Source organism: Pleurodeles waltl, chromosome 1_1 (genome assembly GCF_031143425.1).
Source record: "Pleurodeles waltl isolate 20211129_DDA chromosome 1_1, aPleWal1.hap1.20221129, whole genome shotgun sequence".
In the NCBI taxonomy this organism is placed as follows: domain Eukaryota; kingdom Metazoa; phylum Chordata; class Amphibia; order Caudata; family Salamandridae; genus Pleurodeles; species Pleurodeles waltl.
The window spans coordinates 739,831,716-739,856,272 of record NC_090436.1 but is presented as its reverse complement, the minus strand read 5'-3'; positions in this window follow the sequence as shown (position 1 = coordinate 739,856,272).

The following is a 24,557-nucleotide window of genomic DNA, read 5'->3' as shown; positions in this document are numbered from 1 at the left end:
GTCCTATTTTTCTTATGAAAAAATTGGAGAATATTTCCCTGGCCGTACTCTAGCCACCTGACAAGAGCTACGTTTTCTCACTATTCTTGCTGCAATAGAGGTGGGGGTGTCATCGTTTATCAGTAGCCAATAGCACTTCTAACTTTGTTAAGTAACGATGGTACAGCGACAAACTGTCTCACTATGAATTGCAAACCTTGCGGAATGGCTTTAAAGCAAAGACTTTTGGTGGTGAAATATGCAGCTTTTTTGCTAGGCATTATCATTTCAGAATAAGACCAAGCATCGGCCTACACTTTGAAGAGGGGAGAGCAATCCCCTTGCAGGCGGGTGCCTGAGTGAATGCGAGCGCCCGTAGGGGGATGTCTGGGGGATCCATGGGAACCCCTTCTCCCATCCAGAGCACTGCCTTTAGGAGGTGCACTGAAAGTGCACCACGTTTTTGTGGCACACTTTCAATGCTCCTCCTAAGGGAACGTTTGCCTTTCTGTCTGTGTGCCTAATACAGCGCAGACCCAGAGGCAAAGTGATTTCCCCATTTGCATGGGCCACACCCCATTCAAAAGAGGTAATGCCTCTCGAGATAGCGCTGGCACTAGATTTGCTCCAGCGCTATCAACATTGCAGAAAGGGATGCACAAGCACACAAGCATCTATAGGTCCTTCTTTAATACCATTATACCCCAGAGACGCACAAAACGGGTGCATGCCCTTTAATCCTCCTGCGCACAATGTATAATACGGCCACTAGGGTCCTATTTTTGGGTAACAAATGAAGTACAATTCCCAACAACTGAGAATGAGAGGACATGCACATTCATTTTAATCACTAGTTCAATGCTGGAAATGAGAATTAAGGACTCATGATGAGAGCTGTGGATGTTGGTTGGTAACAGTTTCTTACCACTATTGGTGTTGTTGCAAGAGAGGCCTTTTAACAGAGATTAAATGGTGTACTCTGATAGTACCCTTCTAAATGAGGAATTATAGAGGGAGGTGAGTGATACTGCACCTAGGGGGTCATTACAACATTGGCGGTAAAAGCCACTTACTGCCGTGCAGAAGACCGCCAATACACCGCGGCGGGAGACCGCCACAGCTATTATGACACACATCACGGAATCCGCCGAAATTCAGACACCCACACAAGTCCGCCACACCAAAGGTCAGCGATAAATATGCGGAAACAAATCCTCCACCTCCACGCCAACAGAAACACGCCCATGCTATTACGACCCACGAATCCACGCGGCGGTCTTTCAAACGCGGTATTCCATTGGCGTTACACACCGCCGCGCTCAAAATACACACACAGCTCCAAAACACTGCCACATTGGACAATTACAAATACACACACCTGATACACATACACACACCACTCCCACACGCCCAACACAATATAAAACACCCACCCACATCACCCACAAACCCCTACGACCACAAATTAGAGACGAAGGCCAGAGAGAGACAGCACAGAATAGATAACACCATCACACAGAGGCACACTACACCATCACCCACACAACATCCACGCACAAAACACCACATACCACTACACTCACCACAATCATCAACACATACACCAACCCACACATCACACACACCACCCCATGTCACGCCAAAGACACCCCCGCTTCTCCGAGGAGGAGCTCAGGGTCATGGTCGAGGAAATCATCAGGGTAGAGCCACAGCTATTTGGCTCACAGGTACAGTACACATCCATAGCCAGGAAGATGGAGCTATGGCAAAGAATAGTCGACAGGGTCAACGCTGTGGGACAGCACCCAAGAAATAGGGAGGACATCAGGAAGAGGTGGAACGACGTACGGGGGAAGGTGCGTTCCACGGTATCCAGGCACCACATCGCGGTACAGCGGACTGGCGGCAGACCACCACCTCCTCCCCCACAACTAACAACATGGGAGGAGCAAGTCTTGTCCATCTTGCATCCTGAGGGCCTCGCAGGAGTCGGTGGAGGAACGGACACTGGTAAGTCAAATCTTCACTATCATATCCCCCACCCTACCTGCATGCTGTCACACACCCCCACCCTCACACCCTCCCCTATAACCCTAACTCCTCACTAATCTACCCATAACACCAACCACCCATCCCAACCCCAAGACCTGCATGACACAACTAAGCATGGACACCCATCACTAAAGCATGCCCACTGCACAGACCCACAACATCCCCCAACCATCACCACACAAGCCCCCACACAGGAATGCCTGCACTGGGGTTCACGCACACCCAACCATTGCACACCATGAAACACACACATGCAATAATCATGTACTCATACCCCGCAGGAACCTGAAGGAACGTCACCACACCAGAGGGTCCAGACAACACCACTCCACCCCCAGAAGAGGCCCACAGTGACGACAGCAGCTCTGCCCTACTGGATCTTGATGACCAGGCCGGACCATCGTGGGCCTCAGGACAGTCGGTACCCCTTGCACAGCCACAGCCCAACACCGAGCTTACACCCTCTGGTAACACCAGCACAGCACCCACCCAGCGGGCCCATACCTCCCTACCCAGGACAGGTCAATCAGCGGTGTGTCCACCACTACAGGGCACCCAGGACAACCCACCACCCCAACAACAACTGGGACCTGGGGGCAGTGGTAGTGGGCACACGGTCCAGGGGACGGAGGCACAGGAACACCGGGGAACTGGGAGGGCTGCGGTGCGACAGAGGGAGGACAGGCCAAGGGAACCAACTCTCAACGAGGCCCTCTCCTCCATCATGGGAGCATACCACCACTCACAGGAGACGATGGCAACGGTCCTGGACAAGTTGCAGGAGACCCTGCATCTGCAGGAGGAGCAGTATTTGGGGTTCAGGGAGGAGCACAGGACCATCGCCTCCGCCCTGGGCACCATTGTAGGGGTGCTGACGGACAATCAAAAGACCTTGAGGGACACCGTGGCACTCCAAGGGGCCCCTGACACTAGCCAGGACGATGAAATGCCCACCACCTCCGCCGGCGCTGGTGGACAGGACGCCCCGCCACAGGACCAACACACCAGCACCCCACCCCCTGCAGACAGACAACCACCACGAAAGCAGGCCCTGAGATCCAGGAATAGAACAGAGCAAGATGGTAAGACCCCCGCCAGGAAATAAGACCACACTGATTGTCCCCCCACTGTCCCACTTTGTTACCCTGTCCAGATTGGAACTGCCCCAGCTCCACTTCCAATGCCCAGATCTGCAATATACCTGTGAGACTAATAGACTGGACTCTGCCATGGACATTCCTCCACCATGACCTCTCCCCATTTCACAACCCCCCTACATTTCTATGCACTTCAATTAACACCCTTGAAACCTCAATAATAGTGGAGTCAGTCAATGATTGTGAACTTTGCATTGTCAATTACAGTGTTAAAAAAGGTTACCCATTGAAAGGTCAACATACCAATGTCACACATCACAAGCCTTTCAAGGGTGCAAGCTGTTGACACGTAGGTTACCACATTACTGAAACTGAAATGGAAGGGGACAACTCAGTTAACAAATAGGGAGTGAAATGTAGGTACAGGATAGAGGTAGACATGTGAAATGTAATATAATGTGAAACATGAAATTGTACTCACCTGTGTCTCATTGGAAATATTGCTGTATGACTGACTCCCTGTTGTCGTTTTCATCTTCATCAGCTTCAGCCTCATCACTGTCCACAGGCTCCACAGGCTCAACCGCTGCAACAACACCGTCATCTGGATCATCCTCCTGCAGAAAAGGCACCTGGCGTCGCAATGCCAAGTTATGGAGCATGGAGCAGGCGATGATGATGTCGCACACCTTCTTCGGTGAGTAGAATAGGGACCCATCTGTCATATGGAGGCACCTGAACCTGGCCTTCAGGAGGCCGAAGGTCCGCTCGATCACCCTCCTAGTCCGCCCATGGGCCTCATTGTACCGTTGCTCTGCCCTGGTCCTGGGATTCCTCACTGGGGTCAGTAGCCAGGACAGGTTGGGGTAACCAGAGTCCCCCAATAGCCATACACGGTGCCTCTGGAGTTCACCCATCATATCAGGGATGCTGCTATTCCGCAGGATGTAGGCGTAATGCACTGAGCCAGGGAACATTGCATTTACCTGCGAGATGTACTGGTCTGCCAAACAGACCATCTGGACATTCATGGAATGATAACTCTTCCTGTTCCTGTACACCTGTTCATTCCTGCGGGGGGGACCAGAGCTACATGGGTCACATCAATGGCACCTATGACGTTGGGGATATGTCCAAGGGCATAGAAGTCACCTTTCACTGTAGGCAAATCCGCCACCTCAGGGAAAATGATGTATCTCCTTACGTGTTTCAGCAGGGCAGCCAACACTCTGGACAAGATGTTGGAAAACATAGGCTGGGACATCCCTGATGCCATGGCCACTGTTGTCTGAAAAGACCCACTTGCAAGGAAATGGAGCACTGACAGCACCTGCACGTCAGGGGGGATTCCAGTCGGATGGCGGATTGGTGACATCAGGTCTGGCTCCAACTGGGTACATAGTTCCTGGATTGTGGCACGGTCAAACCGGTAGGTCACGATGACATGTCGCTCTTCCATTGTCAACAGGTCCACCAGCGGTCGGTACACCGGCAGATTCCGCCTTCTTCCAATATGTCCCAACTGAAGGTGCCTAAGAAGGACAACAGCGAAGAAACTGTCTGCATTCCTCCAGGTATGTACCCACAGTCTCACACAAGACTACACCAGACAATGAACCCATCCGGGAAAGGTTTTGAGTGTAGGCCTCGGTATGTGTGACGCAGTAGTAATTGCAGCCATGTGGACCCCTGAATTGGCGGCTGCCTGACCTCTAAACTGGGACAATGGAATTGTGGGGTAACTGCGCTGGCGTTGGACGCCGTCGCGGTAGGCGGTCGTAGAGCACGGCGCAATGCTGCATTGGTTAACATTGGACCCTATGGGTCCCAGGAGCCAATGAACAGGTGCGCTGGCGGTGATGATGCGCACCGCCGCGGACGTCACCGCCGCGGACGTCACCACCATTTTCTATCTGTTCAATCACTAGATACCTGACCTTCGACAGGAGAGGACCTACACTGCTAGTGCTGCTGTGACCTCGGTCTGGAAGCGATGATGGCTGCTGCATCTGGGGAAAGGGCCCCTGCCTTCACTGCACAGGAGTTGGAGAAACTTGTGGATGGGGTCCTCCCCCAGTATACGCTACTCTACGGTCCTCCAGACCAACAGGTTAATACACAGGGAGCATGTTGTATGGGCTAGGGCTGGGTGGAGAGGGCTGGGTGGATGAGGGAAGGGGGCAGAGTACATAGAACAGCAGTGCATGGGGATGAATGGGCCACAGGGATAGAGTTGGGAGGGGGCCAATTACAACGACGGTGCTGTAGGTAATGACTGTTCCTCTTTCCTTGTGCATGTCATGTAGGTCAGCGCCCACCAGAAGAGGGACATTTGGCGTGCCATTGCCAAGGAAGTCCGGACCCTGGGGGCCCACCAGAGACGGGGCACCCACTGCCGTAAGAGATGGGAGGACATTCGCCGCTGCAGCAAGAAGACGGCGGAGGCTCAGCTGGGGATGGCCTCCCAACATGGGAGGGGTGCCCGTCGCACCATGACCCCCCTGATGTTCCGGATCCTGGCGGTGGCCTACCCGGAGTTGGATGGGCGCTTAAAGACATCACAGCAGACACAAGGGGGTGAGTACAACCTCATTCTATGGACTTTGCGTGCAGTAGAGCTGTCTGGGTGGGGGTGGTGGGCTGTGGGTGTCTCTAGGCCAGGGCGACTTATGTAGGCAAGGCCCCTCCGTTATGTAGGCCATGTGGCACTCTACCCCAGCTCCAAAAAAAGGCAAATTGATGTATAGTTGCCCCTTTGCCATCCGTGTGGGCAGATTTCTACCATTGCCATGTAGGCCATATCCCAGAAATTGCATGTGCAGAGGGCAGGAGCACGGCGTAATGCAGGGGGCTGCTGCGTTTGTCTTGTCCGCCAACGGTAGCGGTATGCCATGCACTAAAACTCTCTTTCTTCTGTCTCCACCCTTTTTCTGCTCTCCCTGTCCTTCTGTACATCAGCATCAACAGGCGGAGGTACAGTGGCACCGGAGCACGAGGGAGCTGCATCCCACATGGAGGGCCACACCACAGACTCTGAATTCACCAGTGGGACGGAGGGCGAGGGGAGCTTCACGTCGGCCACAGGATCACCAAACAGCGACACGGACTCGTCCGCCGATGTGAGCTCCCCTGTGGTGGCGGCACCATCTGTGCGCCCCACTTCTACAGGTACAGCCGCCACCTCCCCTACCAGCACCGCCCTCCCAGCAGCCCCTCAGCGTTCGCCCCGTGCCCGCTCACCCAGGAGGGGGGGCATCACCTTCGCCCCAGGCACCTCAGGCCCTGCCCCAGTCACCCCTGCTGCCCTCAGTGAGGAGGCCATTGACCTCCTCAGGTCACTCATTGTTGGGCAGTCTACCATTGTGAATGCCATCCAGTGTGTAGAACATGAGTTGAAACACGGTAATGCATTCCTGGAAGGCATTCATTCTGGTCAGGCTGTCCTTCAGCGAACCCTGCAATCTCTGGCCTCAGCACTGATGGCAGCCATTGTCCCTGTGTTCAGCCTCCCCCCTCAAACTTCCTCCACCCAGACCCAATCCCCTGTACCCCAGCCCATCCCAAGCACACCTACAGACCAGCATGCACACAAGTCAACACACACAAGTAGCTCAAGCAAACAGAGGCACCACACACACCACAGGCACTCACACAAGCATCAGACCCATACAGACACAGCAACATCCACTGTCTCCACTGTGTCCCCCTCCTCCTCTTCTCCCTCCTCCCTCCCAGTCTCGTCTACACACACACCTGCACGCAACACATCTACAGGCACTAGGACTCGCACCAGGACACCCAGCACCACAAGCCTGTCACCTGCACTCACCACCTCCACTGCCATATACACGTCCCTGTGTCCTCTCCCAGTGTGTCTGTGACGCCCCCTCCCAAAGTACACAAACGCCGGCAATCACTCACCCAACATCCATCCACCTCACGACAGCCTCCAGTACCTGCACCTGCACCCAAAACAGCTAAAGTGACACCTCCTACAACCACCTCCTCTTCATCCACTCCCAGACCCCCTCCAGCTACCCATCCCAGTGTACGTCAGAAACTGTCCCTATGTCAAATTTACCTTTTTGCCCCCCCCTCCAATTCATCAGTCCCGTCATAGCGCCCCAGCCAAAAAGCCTCCAGTACCAGTGCTGCTTGTACCAGGTTTTTGGAGTGCCCCGTCCACCAGGGCAGGCAGTAGGACCCGGAGCCAAGGCACTGTCAGCCCACCCCCTGTAAAAGCTCCAAAATTGGAGAGTGGACGATGGGACCGTGTCAAGACTCCTGGTGGGACAAACAGTGAAATGGGATCCAAGGCGATTGGTGAGTCATCTGTAACTCAATAGAAGGTGGGGAAGGTCCCGAGGAAGTCTCCCCAACCTGTTGTGAGTGTCACGGCGGAGAAGTGCGCCATCATTTCCGGCGGTCCAGACACAACCGCCAGCACCGTCGTCACTGGTCAGGAGACCACCGCCAGAGTCATAGCCCAGGAGGGCCCAAGTATTGTTACTGGTCCAGAGGCCACCGCCAGAGTCATAGCCCAGGAGGGCTCAAGGAATGTCACTGGTCCAGAGACCCCCGCCACCGCCAGAGTCATAGCCCAGGAGGGCCCAAGTATCGTTACGGGTCAGGAGACCACTGCCACCGCCAGAGTCACAGCCCAGGAGGGCTCAAGTATAGTCACTGGTCAGGAGACCACCGCCAGAGACACAGCCCAGGAGGGCTCAAGTATAGTCACTGGTCCAGAGAGCCCCACCACCGCCAGAGTCATAGCCCAGGAGGGCCCAAGTATCGTTACTGGTCAGGAGACCACTGCCACCGCCAGAGTCACAGCCCAGGAGGGCTCAAGTATAGTCACTGGTCAGGAGACCACCGCCAGAGTCACAGCCCAGGAGGGCTCAAGTATCGTTACTGGTCCAGAGGCCACCGCCAGAGACACAGCCCAGGAGTGCTCAAGTATAGTCACTGGTCCAGAGACCCCCACCACCGCCAGAGTCATAGCCCAGGAGGGCCCAAGTATCGTTACTGGTCAGGAGACCACTGCCACCGCCAGAGTCACAGCCCAGGAGGGCTCAAGTATAGTCACTGGTCAGGAGACCACCGCCAGAGTCACAGCCCAGGAGGGCTCAAGTATAGTCACTGGTCCAGAGGCCACCGCCAGAGACACAGCCCAGGAGGGCTCAAGTATAGTCACTGGTCCAGAGACCCCCGCCACCACCAGAGTCATAGCCCAGGAGGTCCCAAGTATCGTTACTGGTCAGGAGACCACTGCCACCGCCGGAGTCACAGCCCAGGAGGGCTCAAGTATAGTCACTGGTCAGGAGACCACCGCCAGAGTCACAGCCCAGGAGGGCTCAAGTATTGTTACTGGTCCAGAGGCCACCACCAGAGACACAGCCCAGGAGGGCTCAAGTATAGTCACTGGTCCAGAGACCCCCACCACCGCCAGAGTCATAGCCCAGGAGGGCCCAAGTATCGTTACTGGTCAGGAGACCACTGCCACCGCCGGAGTCACAGCCCAGGAGGGCTCAAGTAAAGTCACTGGTCAGGACACCCCCGCCACCGCCTGAGTCACAGCCAGGGAGGGTCCAGAATCCCACAGCCCCGCTGGGCAATGATGGAACGTCATGCCACACACCAACGTCCAGTGTGGAGTTCGTCATGCCACACACCAATGTCCAGTGTGGAGATCGTCATGCCACACACCAATGTCCAGTGTGGAGATCGTCATGCCACACACCAATATCCGTACCAGAACCGCCATGGCAAAGCACTGCTGAACAGGGCAAAGACTGCCATGGCAAAGCACCGCTGAACAGGGCAAAGACCGCCATGGTGAAGACCGCTGAACAGGGCAAGGACCGCCATGGTGAAGACCGCTGAACAGGGCAAAGACTGCCATGGTGAAGACCGCTGAACAGGGCCAAGACCGCCATGGTGAAGACCGCTGAACAGGGCAAAGACCGCCATGGTGAAGACCGCTGAACAAGGCCAAGACTGCCATGGTGAAGACCCCTGAACAAGGCCAAGACTGCCATGGTGAAGACCGCTGAACAGGGCAAAGACCGCCATGGTGAAGACCGCTGAACAAGGCCAAGACTGCCATGGTGAAGACCGCTGAACAGGGCAAAGACCGCCATGGTGAAGACCGCTGAACAGGGCAAAGACCGCCATGGTGAAGACCGCTGAACAGGGCAAAGACCGTGTGGGTATGAATAGTCCGGCACATCAGGCATCGTTCTCCCATGTGCAGCTGGGACTGTGACAGGACATGTACTTTCACGGGGAGACTCATCCAGTGTGGGCAACAGTCCCACCCAGTACCAGTAGAGAACTGCATCTACTTGCAAAGATGTGTCTTTGCACTCCCCAGGATGGCACAGTGGGCAAGCCACCCACTGTAGAGACTTGAGAGACTGTGGCTTTGCACTCCCCAGCATGTAACAGTGGGCAAGCCACCCACTGTAGAGACTTGAGAGACTGTGGCTTTGCACTCCCCAGGATGTAACAGTGGGCAAGCCACCCACTGTAGAGACTTGAGAGACTGTGGCTTTGCACTCCCCAGGATGTAACAGTGGGCAACCCACCCACTGTAGTGACTTGAGAGACTGTGGCTTTGCACTCCCCAGGCTACATCAATGGGCATGGAGCCCCGTCGTGGATCTGGCTTCGCATTCATCTGGCTGAGGTGCCCCCCCTTCCCTTCCCCCTGAGGTGCCTGTATTGTTTCTATCTGATGCCCCGGCAGTGTTCTCTCGGATTTTGGTCAGGTATCTATTGTGGGCCTCGCCCATGCATTTTTGGACTGTTGGTGCACGGACATTGTTGTGTACATATCTGCACTACTTCTTGTATTGTACATTTTTTTTTGACAGATTTCGTGATTTATATATCCGTATATTTTTTAATGAGTAGTATATTGGCACAATACAAAGTTTGACCGCTATTCGCTTTGTCTTTGCATTCTTCCGGGGGGATTTTGGGTTGTTACTGTGATTTTTGTGACTGCATTGGTGTGTATGTTGTACTATGCGAGGGTGGGGGTGTTTGGTGGGTGTCCCCGTAACTTTTGCCTCCCCGTGTCGTAGGTGCAGTACTCACCGGTATGTTCTGCGCCTACGTCGCTGTTGGTCGTAGATGAGCAGGAATGCAAGGGCAGGTAAGATTTGTAGTTCCGGGTCCATGGAGTCCTCGTTCCTCGTGGGATGTGTTGAGGTGAGCGTTTTCCCATAGCAAAAGCTGTTTCCGCCGTGTTTTTATCCACGGTGAAACCGCCCCAGAAAAGGTGGCGGATTGGTGTGTTGTGATAGTGTGGGCGGTACATTGTCTTCCGCCTGTCTGTTGGCGGTGACCGCCGCGCTGTTTGTCTGTACCGCCGTGGCGGGCGATGTGTTAAAGTGGCTGTCTTTGTTGGCGGTTTCCGCCAGGGTTGTAATTCCATTTTTTTGTCCGCCGACCTGTTTGCGGTATTACCGCAGCTTTAACACCGTCCACCAGGGTTGTAATGACCACCCTAGTTTGCGTGGTAATTCCTAATTCTCCCCAGGCCTCTACTCTAGAGATTTTTCTACTTTCATCTGGCAAAGTCCCCAGATGAAAAATTTCTGATCCACAGAGCTACCACGGACATCTTAATCCAACTGGGGCTAGTAACGATCAGTCTCTAAACCATTGACACTGTGGCGCATATTTATAGGCCCTTAGAACCACCTTGCGCCACATTAGCGTAATTTATTTTGATGTTAATGTGCCCAACGAGGCCAAAATCCCTGCGCCCTATTTACAGAGTAGCGCAATGCATGCATTCATGCATTGCGCCACTCTGTAACCCTTTGACCTACATTATGCCTGCGCCTGACAGAATGTATGCAAGGGGGCGTTCCCCCATTAGGGGAACAAGTAAAATGGTGCAAGGAAATCTATGATATTTCCTTGCGTCATTTATTACGGCACTTTCAATGCCTGCTCAAGTGCAGGTATTAAAAGGGGGCTTCCATTCTTAACAATGGGCCCCTATGTACTCTGCAGGAGTAGCGCCAATATTTTGGCACTACTCCTGTGGAGTACATCAATGGCGTCATAAAAAATTACCCTATTGCCCCCTACCCTGAGCCATGGTGTGCCGTATTTTGAAATACAGCGCACACATGGTGGCGGTAGGAGGGTGCTAAGGGACGCAGGGGAGTGCAGCGCCACTTACCATAAATCTGCCCCTGTATTCTTTGGTTAATGTCGCTGCCGTTGTTGACTGCGGAGCTTATTGATACATCAACGTTGTTCACTCTGTTTTTTTTCTTTGAGCCTATCTGTATTACTGTTGAACTTTCGCTTGATGTCATTGATGCAGGCAGCAAAGGGGAAGTATTTAAACAGAAGGAGTGGCAGGTGAAAGTGTGCTGATGTGGCAGCTGCTCCCACGCAACATTGGGTGCAAGGCACTTCCTAATGTTCCATTGTGGCACATGCTTTCCTCTGGAAATATCGATATTTCCATATATTCAACATATTCTCCAAATATATCTCTATTTACAGAAGCTCACTGGCATCTGCTTTTAGTAAGATGAATGCAAAGCATATATATTTCACGTGTTACTAGAAGCGAATCTCAAAAAACTTTATTTATGTAAATGACCTTCCCATTAACCTACAGAAGGTGTAAACACAAGTGGTAGATTCAACTTTACAAAAAGAGGAGAAAAATATAAATAATGAAAGTTAGGTGGTTCCTATTCACTTGCTACTTAAACCATTGCACGCCCTCCATACAGAAATGGTGATACCTCACGTGTGAGAGCTCTGAATACCCACAAAGCTATCAGCAATGACATAGGAGGAAAACATTCGATTTTAATTTGCACAGGAGCTGACAAGTAAAACCAGAATGTACAAGACACTTCTTGATCGAGACTGAAAAAAGAGCTGGGCCGCGAGGAGGAACCAAGTCTCAGTTTTGGTGTGTGGAGAATTGAAAGAAAATCATTCGTTTGTTCTTGTATCTTTAAGCGCATTCCCGTCCAGCCCATGCTCAGTGCTTGCTGCGGTTTTTCTGACCATCTGTCACCTTCGTGCAATTTACATAACGCGTGAAAGGGTCAGTGCCGAGGCAGCAGTACACCAGCTGACATAAGCTCTGGCTCTTGATCATTCCGTTCCAACATTGATTAAGAAATCGCAGATTAAAGCAGTTTAAACCGCCTCAATATTTCAATGTGCTCGAAGGATGTACAGGCATGCATTTTGCACAATTGGCTAGATGCCAATTGTTTACTTCTACCCCCTAGAAAAACCATCTGTCCCAAAAGAGAAGACAGACTTTGTAGGCATAAACTCCATGAGTGATGGTGGTCACCATATTTTAACATACTGTTTGTGATACTAAATGGTGCGGCTTTTCAACAGTATTTTGAGCTTGCCGGCCGGTATCGGTTGATATTACTGTATGCTGGCACACATTCTGGGGGCGGATGTAATAAGCAGAATAGTTATCATTTGATTCTGGGTTTCTAAATAGAGTTGGCTGTATGCCCTCTATTTTTTAGTCCATTTTGTATTTCTGAACACTGCAAAACAATACTATGCCTTGTTTCATCAATTCTGGTTGTGATTGTTTATTAATTTATTGTTCTACTATGTATAAGGATATTATGTATATGTCTATTCATTTTGTCCTATAGGCATGCGCTGTTATGTGCTCTTATGGTTTTATTTCGTTAAAACGGAATACATATTTTGGGATTTGTAGTTTATTTACTAATTTTCCTTTAGGGACACTGTTTGCTCTTGATAAAGAATACGAAATGCTCAGGGTTTTCCCTGTCCCAGTTTTGTTAGCCAACTCTATATAACTGGCAGGTATCCGGACAGTGGGAAAGCCGCACTGAAAGATCCTTAATACGTCCTCTGAGGCAAGGACAGTTCCCGCTGATCCTAAAGATACACCTGTAGCAACCTTATTTGAAGATTTCAAGGAGAAGGGCAAATACAAGGAGGAAAGTATTAACAAAATTCAAGAGCAAAATGGTCCATTGTGTAGAATTACTTAAAACTAATACACTTTACCTCCTCGACATGTTAGGTTAGCTTAGCCTATGTTTTACTTCCGATGCTCCGCAGCATCAACAAGAAAAGCAAGATAATAAGGCCATTCCACTGTGCACGCACGCCTTAGGATATATGCATCATGCATCATTAAGCATGTACTTTCAAGTGGAATGACAGAGCGACCATTTTCTTTTATTTTACTGATTCAGCATGGCCTGCACTACTCGGATCGATAAATAAAGCAAATGATTTGTTTAACTCAAAAGCTTTTTTAGAGCTCAGAGCGGCCTGGCAGCAAATGACAGTTACTAGACCGGCTAAAAAATCTCAAAATAACTTAATGTACCCCCTTGGGGTGGGGAGCACCATTAAAATAAACGTCATTCGATTTTTATACAGAAATCATAGAAGCATACATTACATAATGCAATATGATATACAAGTTAAAATCAGACACACATAAATATATTAAAAATAAAAAACTATCACAAACAAAATTCTGGTTAGCAGTACACAGGGCACCATCCGAGTCAGGAAAACACCAGCAAAAAGTGAAAAATGGGGGAAAAAAGCCAGGGGGCCACTGAAATCAGTCCTGTTTTCTCACAGGGTCTCTAGTTGGCAGTCGGTTTGTACCCTGTCCAAGTAGGGACACTCACTCTAGTCAGGATAAGGGAGATACCAAGCTCAGATAACCGCTCCTCACCCCCTTGGTAGCTTGGCACGAGCAGTCAGGCTTATCTCAGAAACAATGTGTAAAGCATTTGCACATAACACACAGTAATACATTAAGAAACTTTAGGAATATAGCCAAAATTTATCAGTATAAAACAAGACCAAAACAAGAAAAATCCAAAATACAATAATAAAGATATGAATTTTGACAGAATTAACTTAAAAATACAGTTCCTTGAAGTCAATAGCTCCGTTTGGGGTTATCACGGCATCATGAACAACAAATCCAGGAGTTCAGACTGGCTGCAGCATTGCAGGCCAGCTACAGTGTTGGGAAGACCCGCAAATAGAACCTTAGGAATGCAGGGCATTGTGATCCTCGTGATGAGATCCAGTGTGCAGCGTCCCTGGTGTCGGTTCTGGAGGTCGGAGCGGGGGTCGTTGGGCCCTTGAAGTCACACACGTTGCAGATGAAACTCTGGGCTGATGATGAAGTCAGGAGCGCTGGCATTGATGCGGCATCAGTGAGACCAGGGCTGCAGTGTGAAGTGGGCCTATGTGACGTGCAATGGTTCGAGGTCATGCTGCAGGCAGCGTCGTCATCATTGCTGAAGCGCTGATGTCGGTAGGCCCAAGGTGGCAGTGCGGTGCAGTACAGGCCATGTGCGGTGCCCATGGGTCCCAGTGCAGACAGGGGTGTCTGTCGACAATGCTGGAGTTGGTGCTGGCGTCAGTGGACCGGAGCTGTGGGATGGGATAGTGCTTCATTTACTTCACAAGCAGTGTCCTCAGGCCATGGTGCAGGCACCGGTGTCAGCATAGAGCAGTGGTTCCCAACCTTTTGACTTCTGTGGACCCCCATTTTATCAATACTGGAGCCCGGGGACCCCCACTGAATCATTATTGGAATCCGGGGACCCCCACTGAGTCATTACTGATAGTTGGAACCTAATATTATTACATTTTCTGAGCAGTCACGGACCCCTGAGGAGTCTTCGGGGACCCCCAGGGGTCCCCGGCCCACAGGTTGGGAACCACTGGCATAGAGCATTGTCGTCGGGGATACCAAGGCTGTGGTGTGAACAAGGCGATGCAGAGTGCAGGGCCCATAGGTCACGGTGCAGGCAGCAGCTCAGTGACGGCATGGTGGTGTTTTTTCTTCTGTTGCAGCACAAAAAACATTGTTCCCAGTGCTGTAGGTAGATGAATATGAAGTCTTTGATATCCCTGAGATTTCCAACAGGAGGCAAGCTCTACTTCAAGCCCCTGGAGAAACTTCACAAGCAGAAGCACAGCAAAGTCCAATCTTTGCCTTCTTTAAAGCAGAAGCAGCAAGTACAGGCCAACCCTCCTCCAGCTCTTCATCTTTTCTGCTTGAAAGAGGTTCCTCTTGATCCAGAAGTGTTTTAAAAGTCTGGGTTTTTGGGTCCACTACTTATACCCATTTCTAGCCTTTTAAGTAGGCAAACTTCAAAGTAAAGTCTGTTGTTCACAAGATCCTGCTTAGCCCAGGCTTGGCTCCAGACACACTCCAGGGGGCCGGAGGCTCCACTGCGTGAGAACAGGCACAACCCTTTCAGGTTCAGGTGTCAGCTCCTCCTTCCCCACTCCAGCCCAGGAGACTCATTAGGTTATGCAGGCTATACCCACGCTCCCTTTTAGTCACTGTCTAGAGTGTTCTCATAAACAGCCCAACTGTTAGTCTGACTCAGACGTGGATCCCACAGGCAGGAAGAAGCACAGAATAGTTAAGCAAGAAAATGCTCACTTTCTAAAAGTGGCATTTTCAAACAGACAATCTAAAAACCAAGACCCACATTTATACCCTGTTTGCGCAGGTTTGGCGTCATTTATTTTTAGGCTAATTCAGCGCAAATGTAACTCCATATTTATATTCTGACGCTACACCCATCTAGTGTCAAAATATTGGAGTTAACATCATTTTTGGATGTGTGAAAGCTCCTTGCGTCAATGAGATGCAAGGTAGACGTTCCCATCCAAAAAATGACTCTAAGCCCCTAGTGCCATATTTATCCACTTAGCCAAAAAAGACGCACATGTTGGAGGAAGAGTCAAAAAATGACAAAAACTCCATTTTGCGTCAAATTTTAACAACTGGGTCAGACCAGGCGTTAAAATGAGGCAAACATATCACTACTTAAGGAAAACACACAGAAGCAACATCACAAACCCACAGGACAACATGGAAGTGCTACTGCTCCAGCTTGTGAAACGACACAGACAACGTGGGCCACAAAGGCAACGCAGAAGGCAGGAAAGGGTATTCAGAAACAGGACAACCCTCCCTGGCCTCAGGGAACAAGACATCTTGAGGACTTACAGACTCAACTGGCAAGCCATACTTCACCTGCTGCACCACATTGAGCCACAAAATCACAGCCAGCCTGCAGAACCCACACAACATACCACCTGTGACAAAGCTGCTAGCTGTCCTGCACCTGCTGGCAAGTGGCTTATTTCAATGAACGGGTGCCCTGGTTGTTGGTGCGTCACAGTCGTCATTCTCTGTGTTCCTGCCACAGGTGTTAGATACAATAATCTCCCTGACACCCCACCACATCAGCTTCCCCAACACCCAGCAAAAGCAGCAGGAGATTAAACAAGGGTTCTACCAATTTCATGGCATCCTGCATGTGCTTGATGCAATTTGACTGCACCCATGTCTGACTTGTGCCACCTGCAGCAACTGAGCACATATTCCTGAATCGCAAGACCACGTATTCCATCAATGTGCAGGCCATAGTGGACCACCAGGGACTATTCACTAACATTTTGGCTAAGTATCCTGGGAGGGTGCATGACACCTACACATTCCGGCACAGTGGGATCAATGAACACTTCCAGGATTGACAATGTGGAAATGGCCTACTTGTGGGTAAGTCAACAAATCTTGCAATGTACACACACCACACCAACTCTGTAGGACATACAAGACACACACCACTACAAAAACACATGGCCATGGTAACACAGATGTGCAGCTAAGATCACATATGCACCATGCTGCAGTACAGCACAGTCAGTGAACACCACAAACACCTACACCCACATGTACGTAACACACCCACAACTTGTCAGGCCCACCATGTTAAGGACAGGTGCAGAGATGTACCCTTTGCCAACAGCAGAAATACACAAACCACTTCAAGTGCCCACAGGTTGCCTACTCTGCAGTCTTCACACACAGTACACCAAACAAAGAATAGCACAGCAATGTCAATGGTATACACCATGCTCACATTACGTAAGTCTCACATAGGCACAGATCCCTCAAATAATGCTGTGCAAGTCAATGCCACAACAAACGTCAAAAGCCAGACAACTGCTGCCAATACCAACTACATCTCATCAACACATACCTGACTAATCTCTAGTATGCAAATGCATCTGCCTGACGGATTGGCTCACACACGTGGGAACACAAAATTAATGCCCATCACATACAATGTGCCAGATTTGTGAGAAGTGGCACCACACCTACTGTGGTGTCACCTCACATGCACTACTTACTGACCCACAACACCATCATGTCTGTTCCATAAACAATAAAATGGCCCACCATGGGGCAGAGTCACTGTTAGACAGTGCAGATCATGGATGCCATAGTGGGACCCTGTAGGAGTATAGAGAACAATACTGGCCTTACACGCACTGTGCCAAGGGACACATTTGCTAAGTAGCTGAGCACCATCCCATGGCCTGCACTGTGCATGTGTTGACAGTATAAATGCTGAATGGTGTTTTGAAATATAGGAGAGACACTGGTAGTAATGTTAATCATCCTGAAACAAATGGATACACACCCTTGGACACCTGATGGCTGGCACAAACATCAGCTGCCACTCAGGATCACTAAGGGGCTTATGTAAGAGCCCCCTGCAGTGTATGTACAAGTTTGCAGATGACCACTCTTATGTGACATGAAGTCATGTTGGAAATCATCCACCCTCCCACGCAGCACTTCGTGTGGAAGGGGCAAGCAATGTGAGTTGCTGCAGGTCTGTCACCACAAGATACATGGCATGATGATGCTGACTCAGATGTAGCTGTCTCCTAAAACCTGAGGCAGTGCCAACATCAAACACTACCCCAGGGGTGCGATTTGCAGGTTGCAACAAGGAAATAGACTGTGATTTGAAACTATATGAATGCGCCAACCAATGTATGCTGCATACTTCTGCACACACAGAAAGAGCCAATTGTCAATCAAAACAGCATATGTATCGGAAGGTGTCCCTTCCTGCACATACACATCTACCTCCACAGGGCAGCTGGCCAAGCACCCTGGTGCAAGGTTGGTAGTTTTGGTGCATGGCTGCATATAAGCCACTGGCGCATGGGACAACAACCAAGTAACATGTCACACATGGTGCATTCCTGCATAGTCAAAATATTGCAACACAGTGCTGCCATTGTTGGAGCTGTGTTATGCGTTGTCACTCACTCATTGAAATGGGCCTAAGTGTTGCACTTCATCTGTAATGACACATGTCAAAATGGCTGGGATATCCAGGCTCTGTAGTGCTACCATGTTGCCACCACATCTGACCACATTGTGTTGTAAGGATGTGTCATGTCCCCTCTAATGATATCACACTGATACAAAGGTGCACAACACAACACATGGCATGTACATACTGACCATCAGTTAGGACACCAAATCATATATCCCATGTGCTTGAGCCAATACGCAAGATGGTCATGTCCAACAACACAGTTCAGGGGGCGTGGTCTGGCCATAAACACAGATGGCCGCCTGAGTGACGAGCTCTGCGAGGCAGCGGGCCTTAGACTGGGAGCGGGGGCATTCCAGGGGCAGTGCACCCCCTCACATCGATGCCAGAAGGGGGATACGAGGTGCTGCCTCGGGGGGGCTGCGCGTTGGATGGGGGCACGGCCCATGCTTCCTGCAGAGCTGATTGCTGCGTAGCAATCTGCTTTACGGAGCCGAGCTACGGTCTGCCGTGGCAGCTCAACACAGCCGAAGAGGCAGAGCGGAGCCAAATCGGGAGAGTGCTACAACGCGGCTCTGGCAGTGAGCCGATCTTGGTGCTCTCCTCTCCCCTATCCCTCCACTCCTCCACACTCTTAGCGGACCTTGGCCTGGGGCGCCATGGAGCCAGGGTGCCCTTCCATCGCCCGGTGATCGGTGATATCGGATGGAAAGACCGGCAGCAGTAAATTTGGAACGCCATCCGAGGGGCGCGATCTCTGCCACCTGGTAAGCGTAGAGGAGATACGACTCCCCAGGACAGCACCCAGATTGGTGGTGGCAGTGGAGTGCGGCCACAGGAGCGAGATGGCATCATATTTGAGGATCAACACCAACATTGAGCTACTTTTGCCGGTCCTCGCCCACCCCTCCTGTCACTTAACTCCTGGTGTACCAGAGAAGGAGAGGAACCAACCCCTCCCCCCCCATCAGCCTTGGAGACCCCTCTTGCTCTTGCTCCTTCGACTACCCCCAGCCGCCTCTCTATCACTGCAACATAGTGACAGGGAAGCTGTGGTCTCACCCGAGAGGGAAGGACCACTGCCCAGTGACTGGAATTAGCCTGGTATATAAGTCCATCCAGAGGTTGGTCAAAGACTCACTATTACCTCCTTTTCCTCCTTCACCTCCCGCCCGGGGCCCTGCTGCAACAACACTGAGTAAACTGGAGGTTCAGACAGTGACACATCCCAACTCAAGTGACAATTATTTTCTTCATCGCCCTACCATGCTCCTGCCAGTTCTGCTGTGCGCCTTAACCCCAGCACTGGATACCTTCTACGATGTGCCCTTGCTGGGGTCTCTTGGCTTCTCCCTGCATGAGAGTACTGCAGCGATGAGGGCCCGATGGGAGAGTCCTTGAGGTCGATACCTCCACAACGAACATAGAATAGGAGGAGCACTGACAACTGAATGCGGCATGACCAAAAGAGGGGAGACATTCCGCAGTTTGTGTATAGCAACACTGGATATTACAAGCCTCCACCCCCCCCTACCGATCCGCAATGTCCATACAGACACCTAGAGATCAGGGTGCCTGCTCTGCATAGGGTGCCAACGATATTGCTGAGGCATTGGAGTTCTAGCGCACCCAACACCTCTGTTTTACTGGGGCCACACCTGCGAGGCATAGACCTCTCCTTCCACTGAACGCTGTCATCACTCCAGGCAGCTCCAGGCCACTGATAAGCACCGGACTTATTGCTGGGAGCGACACAAGATCTGCTCCCCCTCCCTCTCACTTCACATCTCTCACTCGCCTCCACGCTGCCTTTGTATCGCAAGCCGGCATTAGTTGAGTGGTTCCCGAGTCCCCAGATCAGCGGGCAATATCCACATCATAGCCACATCACGAGGTCTGCAATGCCTGGTGGCAGGACATCGGGCAAGCACTCAGGCAAGCCGGCAAGACAACTACTTTTTTCGGAAGCCCTCCAGCATTCGTGAGCTCCGCCCTCTGCCTCAGGACCGCAACCAGCCACCCAGCCCCACACCATGGCTGACCCAACACAGGAAGCAACCATGGACCGAATACTACATGAGATCTCAGCGGTGGGTCGCAGACTTTAGGGGATAGACAATGCTATAACCTGGCTAACAGTGGAGACAAAATCCATGTGCCTGGACATTGCGTGTTTTCAGTCACGGGTGTCAGGACTGGAGCAACGCGTGGCGACTCTTGAAGGTCACATCACCACCTTCCAAGACAGGGACCAGGAGCTTCTGTATCTCCACAGCAAACTGATAGACTTGGAAGACAGGAACCGCAGGGACATAGAAGGTACAGACACTCTTTCCTTCTTAAGGGAGGTTCTCCCCAAGATCACTGACTTAACGTTTGACCCCCCCCCTGGGAGATTCAGAGGGCGCACAGATTGGGGCACAAATGATAGGATGAAGCTACTCGGCCCGCACAGTCATTGCTTGTCTCCTACGACATACGCAGACCCGCCAACTCCTCCAGGTGGCCTGAGCACATGGGCCATTTCTGATGGAAGGATACGAGATCTGGATGACTGCTGATTTCTCAAAGGAGACCAGTGATCATAGGGAAGCAGTCTTGGCCCTTAGACCTAGACTGCGCCAACTGGAGGTGAAGTATGGTCTGTTCGAACCAGCAAGATTGTGGGTCACCAAAAACGGCGTGTCTAAAGACTTCTATGACCCTGAAGACCTGTGCCTTTTCCTGAAGAGTCTCCAGATGCAGTCCATGGACATTACCACTCAGGCCCAACCTCAGGAACTATCTGCTGACATTCAGTGCCCACCACCCCGGACTCTCATCCCTAGAGAAACAGGCCATCATGACGCAGACTTTCACCCCAGGGGGAGAGATTTAGAGAGACTCACAAAGAATCGTGATGACAGGGGACAAGTACTACACGCGGTGGCACTGCACACCCAGGTATCAGACAGGGGCAAGTCTCGCTCCCCCATGAAGCCCATCACGGCTCCCACTTGAAGCCACGAATGTCCTGCGTAAAGCATAAATCAAGAAGCTTGTGAGCCTGGAGCCCCGTGCGAGGACTAGTGGACCTCCTGGTGATTCAACAGATGGATGAGTATCTGCTCGCATGTTGACTTTGATGTTTTAATGTTGCGATGCTCTCTATAATGTTTAAAGACTCTGATACTCAGGTCCCAACAGAATCTCCTGAGTTGTATGTTTTATGTGCCTACCAGTTTTATGTAGCTATCTGTTGACCATATTTAATATGTTGCCGTTTGATGCCTTAAGAAGGTAACACTGCACTACTCTCATTGTCTTAAGCCTCCCCACCTCCCCCCAAGTCTCTCCCCCTAACTCCTTCCTTCTCCCCCCATCATCATACCAGAGGTCCCCGTGCTCACCGCTCTGCCAATGAACATTCAAACCCTCTCCTTTTTTTTTAGTGGCCATCGGGGGCAATATAGTTTGCATATGCTACTTGGGAACAATCATACTGTAAGGAGATAGGACCTCAGCATGAGTGAGGAATGACATATGATACCCCATGGAGCACACCGCTATAACACGACGCACCCACTTAGATATACCACCTGCGCACATTGGTCCCTAGTGGGTCGATCCCCCCCCTCATCCCCTCTATCCCTGGAATATAAACAGTCATGGCTTCCCTGTGGCTCGGTACCATTATCATAGTCAGGCAGGCACAATCCACGACATCCATGGCATCGGGGATACCACCAACGTTCTTCCCATCCTCCCTTCCCAGCTCCTACCCTGATGACTTATGACACGTGGGGATATGCTATGGAACGTGCCACTCCATTCCATCACCCCCGGGCGGCTTGCCGCCACTCCCGCTGCATCCTCCACCATGACAGTCCCCTTATAGAGATGTGTTATCTTCTATTACATGTTGTACATGTTATATCATTATGCTACTGTTACTATCCCAACACGTAGCAATTGCATCGGCTGGATTGGAATGCCCTGCACGCCCTCTCCTGGTTGGGGCCTGTTGGCCAAGTGTGCGGGCTCCACAGGTTTAGACCCGCAGTCTACAGATAAGGACCTGGGGGCTCCGCTCCTTTGACTCCTCCTCTCCCACCAATCCTCTGGTTCATACCGCTTTTCTCCTTCCTTTGAGGTTAGTATCTAGTATTCCTTTCCCTCTCTCCCTCTTTTTCCCCCCTTTCACTCCCTTTTTTTTCTTTCTTTTTCTTTCTCTCCCTCCTCTTTTCCTCCTGGGGTCTCTATTCCCCCCCTTCTCTCTAACCCCCAATTCTCTCCCCCCCTTTCTTAATAACTCTCTTCTCCCAACACAGATGGTCACCTGTCACTCCCCAACTCTCTTCCGTTATCCATACTACCTAGTCCTCACCTGCATTACATTGCACAGAACCCCTCCTTCCCTATCCAAATACTTCACCTCACCCCACTCCTCTGCCCCCGCCCTTAACCTTCAGTTCCACCATGGTTGGCCCTATCCCAAATACACCTGCCCCACTTCGGATCATATCCGGGAACGTCAACAGCCTAACGCACTTCATGAACCGGAAGAAGTTACTCTCCTTCCTCCAGTCTAAATGGGCTGACATAGCCCTCCTTCAGGAGACGCACCTTGATAGTGTTGAATCCAGTAAACTACAATGTGACTAGGTGTGGACCGCGATATTTAGTTGCAGACCCACCCCGCAAGAGCCAGGGAGTGGCATCTCAAGGAAATGCAGAGTTACGCTATTGCTACTTAAGAACATGCCTCTCACTGTAATAAAATCATGGGCTGACCCAGAGGGGAGATACGTATTCACTAAATTAAAGCTGGGGGATCCTCGGTTTGTGTGGGCGCTATCTATGCACCAACAGGTCCTAAACAACTGTTTTTTTCTACAACTCAACCTCCTCTTGACTGAAATAGGGGCAACTCGCTACGTAATAGGGGGAGACTGGAACCTGGTCTTGGACACGGTATTAGATAGGACCGGACCCCTCGATGTTAGCAACAACTACGATAAAGCCCTACAGACAGATGTGATGATGGATAATGGCTTGGTGGACCACTGGAGACTGACACACCCCACCAACAGAGAATATACTTTCCTGTCGCCGGTGCATGTAACCCAATCCCGACTGGATTATTTTCTTATTTCGCACAGCATAGTGGCTCAAGTCCAAGATACTCGAATATTGGAAGGTGGCCTCTCTGACGACTCCCCAATCCACTTAGCAGTCCATATGGGCCTAGTGTCCCCGGGCCGCAATCCCTGGTGCTTTGCCGTTCACCGCTATCGCTCTTCACACGGCAAGGAACAACTTGGGGGCTCACACCTCCACCTACGTGCAAGATACTATCGGCACCGTAGACTCGAAGAGGGTTTTGTGGGCAGCTGCAAATGTGACCATACAAGGGCAAATGATGCGAGATGCAGAAAGGCCTGTCAAACGATTCTGGAAGCCGACATCAGTCGTATTACATGACAATATACAACCCACCCCTCTCCCCCCACACGCCGAAGCCTGGAACGTGCCCGCATGGCCTTGAACAAGCTATATGCATCCCAGTCTGAGAATGCCTACAACGCCTACAAGGACAGCACTACCAGCAAGGGGAGAAGGCCAGTCAACTATTGGCAGCTCAACTCCGCCAGAGAACAGCGGCCCTAGCCATACCTGCTATCACCACCTCCACTGGGGAGACACTTACACACCAGCAAGCAATAGTCAATGAATTTGCGACCTTCAACCGGCATCTATATACACCAGAGTCAGTGTCCAGTCCCACCCAAATAGAGGCCTTTCTCCCTAACACTAATCTACCTCATCTCTCGGATGATGGTCCCACCCTTCTGGAAGGAGAGATAAGCAATTCCCTGCGGAATTTTACAAATGGGCTGGTGAGGAGGTGATTGATGAGGCAGCCGGGTGGGCTCTTTGGGTGCAATATCCAACAGAGCAACAATAGCGGTCATACCAAAGCCAGGCCAGAACACCCTACTCTGCAGCGGTTACTGTCCTATATCTCTCCTGAATGGAGATATCAAGATATTGGCGGCCAGCATCCTAGCGACTCGTTTGCACCAAGTCATCCCATCCCTAATTCACCACACTCAGGTGGGCTTTATGCCAGGACGTACCACCAGGAATCACCTGCACATCCTCTGTCATACTCTGTGGGAATCTAAGAACCTGCCGGATGCTGCACTAGCCTTATCTCTAGATGCTGAAAAGGCGTTTGATAGCATAGAATGGCCTT